The sequence below is a fragment of the Carassius gibelio genome, chromosome B10 (genome assembly GCF_023724105.1).
Source record: "Carassius gibelio isolate Cgi1373 ecotype wild population from Czech Republic chromosome B10, carGib1.2-hapl.c, whole genome shotgun sequence".
In the NCBI taxonomy this organism is placed as follows: Eukaryota; Metazoa; Chordata; class Actinopteri; order Cypriniformes; family Cyprinidae; genus Carassius; species Carassius gibelio.
This window is the reverse complement of record NC_068405.1, coordinates 26,229,802-26,240,978: the sequence shown is the minus strand read 5'-3', so window position 1 is coordinate 26,240,978 and position 11,177 is coordinate 26,229,802. Positions and strand designations below refer to the sequence as shown.

At 35.3% G+C, this 11,177-nt stretch overlaps 1 long non-coding RNA gene across 1 annotated transcript; it reads right to left on the bottom strand.

Moving 5' to 3' along the window:
* Positions 1–1,482: 1,482 nt before the first annotated feature.
* Positions 1,483–2,012, bottom strand: LOC127966602 (uncharacterized). Its single transcript, XR_008155667.1, has 2 exons — positions 1,856–2,012; positions 1,483–1,722 (listed from the first exon to the last, which is right to left on the bottom strand). It is a non-coding gene; the product is annotated as an uncharacterized LOC127966602 (long non-coding RNA).
* Between the last annotated feature and the right edge of the window lie 9,165 nt (positions 2,013–11,177).

Sequence of the window (11,177 nt, the reverse complement as noted above, 5' to 3'; positions counted from 1 at the left end):
AATATTATTATGTGGAATGGGTCTACAGCAAAGTGTCTTAAGTGATTCTCTGTATGTTTTTCTCATACAGGTGAAACATTGTTGAAAACATGCAGCCTGTCTATACTGTGGAGTCACCGGCTTTCAGTCAGCTCCTTAGCATGATAACATAGATTTCATTTTTAAACAGCATTTATATAATATATGTATGTTTCTCGAAATTGATTCTGAATAATTCAGATTACTTTCATGCATTTATTTCAAAATGTTTTGTGTTATGTTGTCCATTGTTGATAGTTTTCATACTTAAGCTGTGAAAGGAACATTTTTAAGAGCTCAACACAACAGCTTTTATGATGCAGAAGCCACTTTAGTTTTTGATTCTGAATATATTATTCAGGTGTTTTGTAATTTATTTTAGAAATCCTTGTGATGTACAATATTCAGCATAACAGCACAACACTGTACAGTACATACATACAGAGAATCGAAAATGCATTACTCTCAGACCCCGGTGATTAGACCTGGACTGCATGGAAGAAACAGTGATAAAAGAAAATAATACAATTAAATTAACCATAGATGCACTGAAACTACACAGTAAATCTCTGAAACTCAAATTTACCAAAGCTAGTCCTGTACAAATATTGCCAGGTATACAAACGTTCCTGTCTGAAGAGCTCTGATGTGTCAAGGTAAATGGATGTCCATCCACGGAGAACTCCAGTGATGTGGACGCAGTGTTATTTTTTATTCACCCAGAACGATTTCATTTTTGATATCATGGTCTGTCTTAGTTCTGCGTAGCTTCAAGCTAGTTAGCCAGAAGACACAATGTGCAAGGATAAGTCAGACATGCACAAAAAGACAGACTTGTGGTCTGGCTGTACAGAAGCCCGAGGCTTTAAAGCCAGCGAGGACAGATTCTTCAGCATTCAGTCGATGTGTGGTTGTTCACCTTTCAAAGTCCACAACGTCCCCTGACCATAAAACACCTTTAGCATCTGATATTGTTCCGAGGGCCTCGTTCACAATGAAAAGTGTTGGGAGTTACAACATCTCAGTCAATCACCAGTATTATCAATCATTCCTGACATTGGTAATACAGTAAATGTCTATGAAAAATGAATATTAATAAAAATAAAAATGCATGCCATTTTTTGCTACAGCAAAGTAATATTAGCAACCTTACATTTCTAGCAGCTGTTGTTAAAACCTGGTTAATTTTCAGTATTGCAATACAGTTTTTAGACCAGTGAAGTATAAACAGCAGGCCTCAGCAAACTTTAACACGGAAAGACAAAAGACAATTTACAATTATTATAAATTCGACAAACCCCTTGTAAATGCATGGGCATAGTTTATGATATAACTGCCCACCAAACCGTATGTTTTGGATCTCGACAGACACTGTAAACTGGTTATTGTCTTTATAAGGTTTTTATAATTTATTGCAATGTACTTAAAATATCCTAAATGTAAAGAAAAATAACAATATCCAGGTTTGGAATCACACAAGGGTGACAGATTTTTAATTTTTAATTGAATTCTTCTCATAAGCAGACATGTGACGCACGTATTGAGCCGCAATCGTGATATTGCAGCTTTTGCAATCTGGCACAGACACAGTGGATGACATCGCCGCAGAGTTTCCCCCAAAGCGTGTAACAAAGAGGAGCCGAGCGTTTCCGTCTGAACTAATCCTGATGATTGACACTCTGTTTACCTGCAACCCTTTAGAGCCTAGAAAGGGAATAGATCACCTGTCAGCTCTTTCCTTATCTAGCCTCTTTCCACTAGTCCGCTATTTTCTGCAAAAACACACACTCACAAACAATAAATCTCACGTATGGCTTACTCAGTGCCTGCACTTTACCTTCTTCTATTTAAATGACACGTCAGGCATCTGCCTGCAATATTTGCTCTTGGAGGATGACGTTGGCCGTGGGTTTCTCTCATCCGTGATGGTTCTGCCACAACATCTGCCACTCGCCCGAGCTGAGGGAAGACAAACATGCCTTGAAGCAGCAGGGCTCCCAAGGCTCTGCTGGAGAACTGGTAAACTCACTGAAGATTACTTCAAGCTCTGGAAATTGAAACATCTCACCTCATCACTTGCTCACTTACTTTTCTCTTTCTTTACACAGGTATCAGAGCTTTGCAAGAGGCTATCGTGTTTTCTGTCCATAACAATTTAAGAGGCGAGCAAAACTGCATTAGGATTTTCACAAACGTTTAGCTGCTGTTTGCTAGTACCATTGGCCAAGACGCATTTTACACTGGGAAAAAAAAATGGCTTGTGAACAATTTTCACATGGGAAATTGCTACCCACTTTATTAGAAAGAAACAGCATTTAATACATTGAGATTAACTTTGAAGTAGTTTTGAAGTAGAAAGACTAGGAAAGTAGAAATATTTTCTTATTAAACATGTTCCAGCAATCGGTCTTTCTTACTGCTTCAAAAATGTTTTACAATGTATTTCTTTGTAAAATATACTCCAATATCTTTATTTAGAAGCTTAAAAAAATTATATATATATAAAATCTATTTTCTTGTAAAAACATACACAAGATATTTTTATTTACAACTTCTAGAAATAATTTTTACATTGTATTCTCTTGTAAAACACTCCAATATTTATTATTTACATAAAAAAAAAAATAGTGTAGTTTTCTTGGGTTTTCTTGTTTTATTTAAAAACTTTGGAAAAACGCTACACGCTACATTTTCTTTTATGTGTACAATATATACATATATAAATGAATATATAACCTAATAAATATATAACTTAATGTATTAGTGTATTTTCTCATAAAACGCACTTCAATGATTTTTATTTACAACTTCAAAAAAAAAAGTAACAATTTTCTTTAGAAACATTCCAATAATTAAATATTATTTTACAGTCCGTTTTCTTGTAAAATATATTCCAATGGTCTTTGTTTTATTTATAACAAGTATGGTCTATTTATAGAGTACACTGTTTTATTTATAACTTTGGAAAATACTTTTTTAAAAGTGTACTATTGCTCATTGCCCCCATCCCTAACTAACCTCTAAACATAAGCATTACACGCAAGACTTTCTACTACTACATTATAGACATTAGTATTATACAGTTTATGCTTTAAACATTAAATAACATCACTGGAGTGCATAGCAGCGAGGAGCTAACGATTGCCATGAGTCTTTTATAATTGCTGTACTATCCATGAAAATTGGACATAATTAACAGACAAGGCCCGAGATGATTGGAAACAAGATCAATAGAGGCCTTGGGTTGAGACAGGTATTATCACGCACTCTAGTGTGAAATAAAGGCGCTAATTGTTCTTTAAAATATAAAAGGAAAGATTTTCAAAGCATTAAAGGGCAAATCTAGAGCTCAGATCTGAAGACGGAGAAACCATGTGCATACAGATTCACTCCAAAATGACACTCAACATTTTCCATATTGAGTGATTTCGTGCTGAACGTTGCATATACTATGCTTAATTGCTTTCGTAAAACAACTGGGGATTGAAATCCCACATCATTATTCCTCTTACAGATGGAAAAAACTGTTGACACCGGCGTTGTTGGAGTGTATTCAATAGTCATTTGCCGCTTGGCGGCTGCATTTCTACAGACTGCAAAGTTGCAATTAAGTACGAGCCTCGCCAGCGACCCTGAGGATAGCGAAGCGACATAATCGCTCAATGAACATGTAAAGCCTCAGTCAGCAAACGCAACACTCAGGCTTACTGAGCATTACGGGCACAAATTCACCAACGTCATGTTGCTTGTCTCGTACGCTTCCAAAGCTAATTAAAACACACCACCACTGGAGACCTTGCAGAAATATTTGCGCCTTGCAAACGACATGCGACATTAGTCTCAAAGCTATTTCTCAAATGCCTCTCATCAATCAAAGCGTACATGAGATGGCGAGGAGACTGATGGGACGATGACGTCACACTTGGAGATGTGCACGACTACACGCTTCCCAAATCAACTGCGAAGCTCTGTTTAATTATGCTTGTTTGGGGTCGTGTCCGACAGACATCGATCAGACGTGTTTTCTTAAGGGATGTTCACATAAGATGTGCTCCTGCATTCACAAACAAGCTGATGGAGCCCTTCGTGAATGCAAGAATCCAAGCACATTCAAGGCCAACATATGTGTGTGTGTATATATATATATATATATATATATATATATATATATATATATATATATATATATATATATATATATATATGAGAGAGAGAGAGACAAACTTTGCAAACATTATTTTTTTAAGGGCTGTCAAAGTGAATGTCTTCTTAATATTTTCCAAATATTACATTTTTAACACACCGCTATGAAAAGATATTGGAAAAGAGCTTCACAAAAAAAAAAAAAAAAAACGGAGTTGAAAATTTTTCTTTTTTATTGGATTAAGTTAATTCATCTATACATTATACTGACATTATACACACTTTATTAAAAAACAAGAAAATACTTAAATTTTTCTACATCAAAATTCAAAATTCAATGTTACTTGACATTCCTTTATAATTGGTTGTGAAATTCACTACCAATAACTAAGTTTTTTTTCCTACACTATTTTTAGTAGAGTAAAAAGTCATAAAATTAAATAACAGTAAACATTTTTATTTCATTTATATAGTACAATGACAATATAAATGCCAAGTGTTCAATTTAGGCAAGGATTATATAACAAACAAACTGCCTTTGAATCTTAAAAAGGGTTCCCTCTTTTTTTTTTTTTTTGAAGATATAGATAGATATATTTTGTTTAATAAATATATATATATATATATATATATATATATATATATATATATATATATATGTGTGTGTGTGTGTGTGTGTGTGTGTGTGTGTGTGTGTACACACACACACACATAATAGCCCCTTATCCAGTTGACTATCGTGACCCATCCTTTGTGTCATATTCACATCATGTAGTACAGCAATCTGTTGAAGCAGGAATATAACTAAATGATTAACATTTGAGATCATTATCAGATACAAAGTACTTCATAAGGATGTATGTCACCGAGGTCAACATGAAGAATTACATTTCAAATTAGAAATGTGCATGACTTTCAAACGACGAGCAGTGATTTGCTGGTCAATCTATAATAACTTCATGCCTTTGCTGATAATGAAATTATTCATGTTTTAGAAGGATTTCTCCAATCCAGATTGGCCTGAAATCCAATTATGTGTTTGCTCAGCGGAGAACATTTTTCATGAGAAAAAAAGGCAATGAGAAGTTAATAATGTAGTACCAAGTGTTGTGTTAAACAGTACACAATTATGCCAGTATATGCAATATGTTGTCTGAATTTAGACCTGCAAAGTAGTAGCCAAGGTCAAAGCCTTTGCGATGCAAAATACACAGTCTCTCGGACTCCTCTGTGGAAGATTTTACAGCAGATCGATGATCCCAGCGGCCTCGTATCACAGGAGAGCTTACTGAAGCTTTTTTATTTTTAATGGCGTTAGTCTGTATTCTGTTCAGTACAGTTTCTGTTTTGGGATTTGGCTAAAACTAACTTTCACCAAAGGCATGCCGTTTTATTGCTAATATTACTATAATTTAGGCAATTATGCTCAAATGTTGTTTTTGAAACACATCAATTCCCAATGGGAAAAATCAGCAGTGTTGCATTACAGAAGTAAAATGGGTTTGTTTCTCATGTAAAAAAGCTCTATATGTTAAGCGCTGTGCTCAACAGAATAGTCTACATCTATTTAACTCAAAGAGGAAATGACAAACGATTACCTCTTCACAATAGTCTGAATGTATGCCGCTTCAGAAAAGGCCCTAGTTTTGGTTTCATCTCGTGCATTTTGACTGACAGGCTCTAGACACTCGGCTCTCCTTGAGTGTCCATTCTCCACACGTAATTACCCATAATCACTTGTACATCCTGAGGAGGATTTGCTTCAGTGCCAGGGACGAATGCAGGCCTCTCTTCTCTATAAGTGGCAAAATCAGAGGGGAAAAAAGAAAATCAATGTGGTCAACAGCTCGATGGGTCGGAGACAGATAGACCTTCATCTGAACACATCTTTCATCCTTCTCTGTGTGAAACATCGCTACACTCTTCTTTCTCTTTTGTGAGACCTTCTTTCACAATTATTCTTCCAGTGCTCTCCTTACCTTCTTCGATGTCCTTTTAAAGCATTTCTCTGGCGTGTAAATTTACTGAACTGTGCCAAGAAAGTATTTCATATTCAGATACGTTATCATTACTGTTCATTTTCAGCATTAGAATTCCAACAGATGCAGTGCAAAGCTGTTCACTGAAGGCATGCAACACGTTAAATGCATGAATTATAAATGAATTTGTGTGTAGCCTGTAAACGAAGTACATCCATCCATGAGATCAATGTTACCCTGACATATCATAGTTCATGATAATGATTGGAAAATATGTGAATTTCATTGAATGATCAATCATGTTGCCCAACAATAAAGATTTATTCTAGGCCTGATGATATCTTTACTGACTTCGCCAAAAATTACACTTTATTTTTAGCATATTCCCATAAAACAGGAAATGCAATTTCTATAATTTGGACATTAATGACTTTATAGATTTCATTTTGCCGAAAAATGATGGGATGTTGTTCAAAACATCATATTACCTTCTAAACCTCAACCCATCTTATTCTTATAGGACAAATTCATGATCATTTAAAATCATACAAATGCATGCATCAACAAGCACAAGACCAAGTCTAACAGGTCAATTGAAATGTCTATTAACTCTGTGATAAAAAAGTTGACCAACTTCAACAGCAATATCCAAAATAAACCAGGAATTCAACCAGATGAACCATTTCCAGACAAATGAGGAAACTCATGATGATCATTCATCTGTCAAGTCAAGTCACCTTTATTTTTCGGTCTGTGCAAAGACTGTAAAGATCCAGACGAAATAATATTTACAACACATTCTTGAGAAGGGAAAATGTAATTAACACTTCACTTCTGTTACACAGCCCAAGATAAAACTCATTCAGAAAGCTAAATCTAAAATATACTTCAAAACTAATTAGTAACTAAATATTATATTTCAGCAAACCGCTATAGATATATTTATCTTGTCATCTGGTCAAATTACTTTAGTGCAAAATCAAAGCAGATGAACAAGACTGCTAATTAACCCGTTAGCACAACACCAGCAAAAACCTTCAGTTCTCTGGGCGTATTCATTTTAATGTCATAAAAAGCTCAGATTTTTGATATATAAAATGCAAATATTGTCAATATAGATGCCATGTATAGATATAGACACTATAAAGACTAAGAATAGGATGTTTTAAAATGCACATGCTGCAATTACAATCCAGCTTTAACACATTTGGTTTAAAAGCTCAGATGCATCTAGAGAGGCCAGTATAAGACATAATGATCCATTTCCATGTGATTATGTACAAGGATATTCAATATAATACTATAATAAAATACCTGCTACAGTTTCATTTGTAAATAATGATTTTCTATTAAATCCTAATGCCTGCTCCAAACTTTAGATTTAGCACGAGCGCTTGTATAACAGTTATTTATTTGGAAAGTAAAGACATGTAACTCATTTAAAGGTCCACTGAACAAAGCATGAAACACTTCACACTCTCAGTTAAGCTTGATTTCTCATGGGGCGTCCAGTGGAGGGCGATGTTGAGGGGGACTACAGGTTTTTAATGGCAGAACAGCTTGCAGTGTGAAAACTGAATTATGCATTCAGACTAAAGACCTCTGTGCTACTTTAAGGGGTTGCCTTATGGAGAAAAGCCCCAAGGACAGTTTTTACCGCCTTGGGTAAATGTAAAAACCCATAAAACTGAAGTGTGCAATGTTTTCTTTTTTTTCCAATGTTAAAACACTCAGTTCTGTCCTAATTTCTAAACAGCTGATCAAAAACCCCACAATAATCCAGGAGTCATCCACACCACTCCAGTCCGTCAATTAAAGTCTTGGAAACATGCATCTTTTAATTTCACAAGAAACAATTTCATCATTAATACGTTTTTAACTTTAAACTGTTGCTTTCAGCTGAAATAATCCATAATCCACACATGCTTCCTCCAGGGAAAAAGTCCATGTTGTCCTCTCAAATCAAAATCAAATTAAATAATTGTTTAGAATGGTGTTTGATTAGTGCAGATTTCTCTCTTGATTCAGATTAAGATTACTTTTTGACTGCAGGAAGCATTATGACGGATTTTGGATTCATATTTTAGCTAGAAGCATGCAACAGTTTGAAGTTTACAGTCTTAATGCTGAAATTGTTTCATCTTTTGTCTTCTCCAGATGTTCACTGATGGACTGGAGTGCTGTGGATTATTGTGATGTTTTTATCAGCTGTTTGGACTCTCATTCTGACGGCACCCATTCACTGCAGAGCATCCATTGCTGAGCAAGCGATGCAATGCTACATTTCTCCAAATGTATTCCCATGAAGAAACAAACTCATCTACATCCACAGGATGGCCCGAAGGGGAGTTAACATTTGGCAAATTTTCATTTTTGGGTGAACTATTCCTTAAACAATATATGACCAACAAACTGCAACCATCCATCATTGTAATAGAGAATAAAAACTCAGACATATTAGTAAGAAATCAATAAAGGAATTATAGCTATACATCTGACCTCATGGCATTTCTCAGCCGGGAAGTCCAGATCCAAATAATGACAAATGGTTACACAATGGAGAAACAGGAATAGGTTACTAAAATCAAAGATCTTCCCCACACAGTTCACTTTTTATTCTTTAAATTCAAACCAATAGTGAAGTTTCTTTCATGCTCTCGTCAGCAGTCTTTCGAACGCCATCTGCAGCATTTCCCATGGTGCATTTGAAAACCAAATGTGGCATCTCTGGGAAAGAGCTGCTGTAATCTGAAGTGCATTACTGAAACAGTGACGGGAACATGGCGAGTGACAGCAGCCTTGCATATTTGATGCTTTAACTCTGTTGGCCCACTTTTCTTTCCGCTCTTAAAATGTACTTAACCTAAGAATCTCACTCAGTCATGCATTTCATGCAATGACAAAGAATGCATGCATATCAGATGCATTCGATTTATACAATCTCAAATGAAGCAGAATAATAAAGGAAGAATATGCATTGAAAAAAAATATTTTTTTGCAAAAGGAAGTGAGGATACATGAATCCAAATGAACACTATAAATCTATTTTCTCTTTTTTTCAGGTAGCAGGTAATGAGTTGCTGGGTTTTTTGAATAATTGAAAATGAACAAAGCAAAATAAAAAGTCATATTGCGTTTCCTTTGCCGGTTTTTAATAACAGGGTTTCGCAAATTCAATCTTCCTCGTAGTTGAATATGAAACAAATGCAAAACAGATCACGCCGGTTTCTCTAAGCCCAAAAAAGCAGAAGGATTTTTTTCTCATATTGCCTTGTCAGGTTTTGCTCCTCAGGAAATACACATACATCAACCCAAACAGTCTGAACATATACACTGGTTGCAAAAAGTATTTAGAAACTTGAGCTAAACTTAAAGTATGCATTTCATTACATAACAAAATACATGCACTCAAATACTATATAACATGTATAGAGAGAGAGAGAGAGAGAGAGCAGTGGCATTCGGTTTTTAAGTGCATCATAGATGCTCAGGTACTTTTGGGCTGCTTAACGTGCATTAAACAAGCTTATCGCTTGTCCCAAACCGTTCCTTTCCCTATATACAGTATGAAAATCAATTTTTGAGTATTACAGGCAACTTTATGTAAATCCATCAGATGAGTTTTACTAGAAAAAAAATCAAGAGGCAACGAAAAAAAAAGACGAGATCAATCAGAAACATATAACTGAATGTACGTTTTGATGTTTCTCACATCCAACAAGACTTGTTCTCTTCTGATACTCTCAGATCTGAATCAAGGGCTTCTTTCAGAGGAACGTCAAAGATCTGCGGTCATTACTGCTCAGTCCACGACTCCCTCTTCTAATGGAAGAGTGAATTCAAAACTACTACAACCTCCTCCTGAGAAATGATTTTAGAAGTCCTACCATGCAGTTAGAGGTAGTACAAGGTTTTTTTTTTGCTGTGATTCTGTACTTTTTATGAAACATTAATGACTTGGTCTACTGGTCTGGATATGCAAAAACACGTATAACCTCAGGCAAGTTGTTTTTGAGATTTCTTGCATCAAGTGAAATCTAAATGATTCCCCGAATATAACTCTGGGGCTTCCTGAGGCAACCTCAGCATGTAACTCATCTTGAAATGTTTGGATGATTCATCAAATCATGTGTCTTGTTAAGGAAAGGTATGCTGTATGCCGATATAAATTTGGTTCGACATTTGACACACGTCAGAGATTCAGCCACAGAAATCTTCAATTGCTCTTTAAAGATTTAGCACCATCACGTGAAACATGAATACTTTTTTCTAATTGTTTTCAATTGTCTAAGGAAACACACAATGTGTACTATTGATTTTAATCTGCCTTAATTTAAGGTATTATAACTGATAGACCTAGACTTCATGTCTGCTTGCAAAATATTGAGGAGGATTAAAACAAATAAACTGCAATGTGTGTTCTAATGCCTTTCAGATACAATTATACACATCCACTAAGAACTTATTGATGTTTTTCCCAGCTGAATATCTGTATACATCTACTGTCAAACCAACTTTATATCTCTTTTAACACACTTTAATGCACATGCAAACAACTTTTAACAGCACCCAGTTGTGAGTATGATAAAACTCATTCATCATTACATTAGCAAATATAAATATGCATGAATAATTCCTCATATACATATAAAAAAGCACAGTCGTCCGAAGTGTGATCACGTGACATGAAATCGCGGGTTTTCCGCGTGTTGTGATTATGAATTCATATAACCGTTCCTGGATCATTTGTCAGCTACTTACAAAGCCATTTTTACCCTGACAGTTTCATCCCAATTCACACAAGCAAGAAGGCAATTCCAACAATCATTACGAGCTTTAGTCTGAATGGGTCTTAATACAAACATACACATCAAAAATCTCTCGGGTGACTGGAGAAACTACTTAAAAAGAAGTGGAAAACCTCGGTGCTTATGAAGAAAACATTATTTACCTGACATGTTTTCTAGTCTGAATGGGAGATATTTTTAAGATGACAAACGGCCGTTTTGGCGAGTAGATAATCCGGGTAACAAGTAA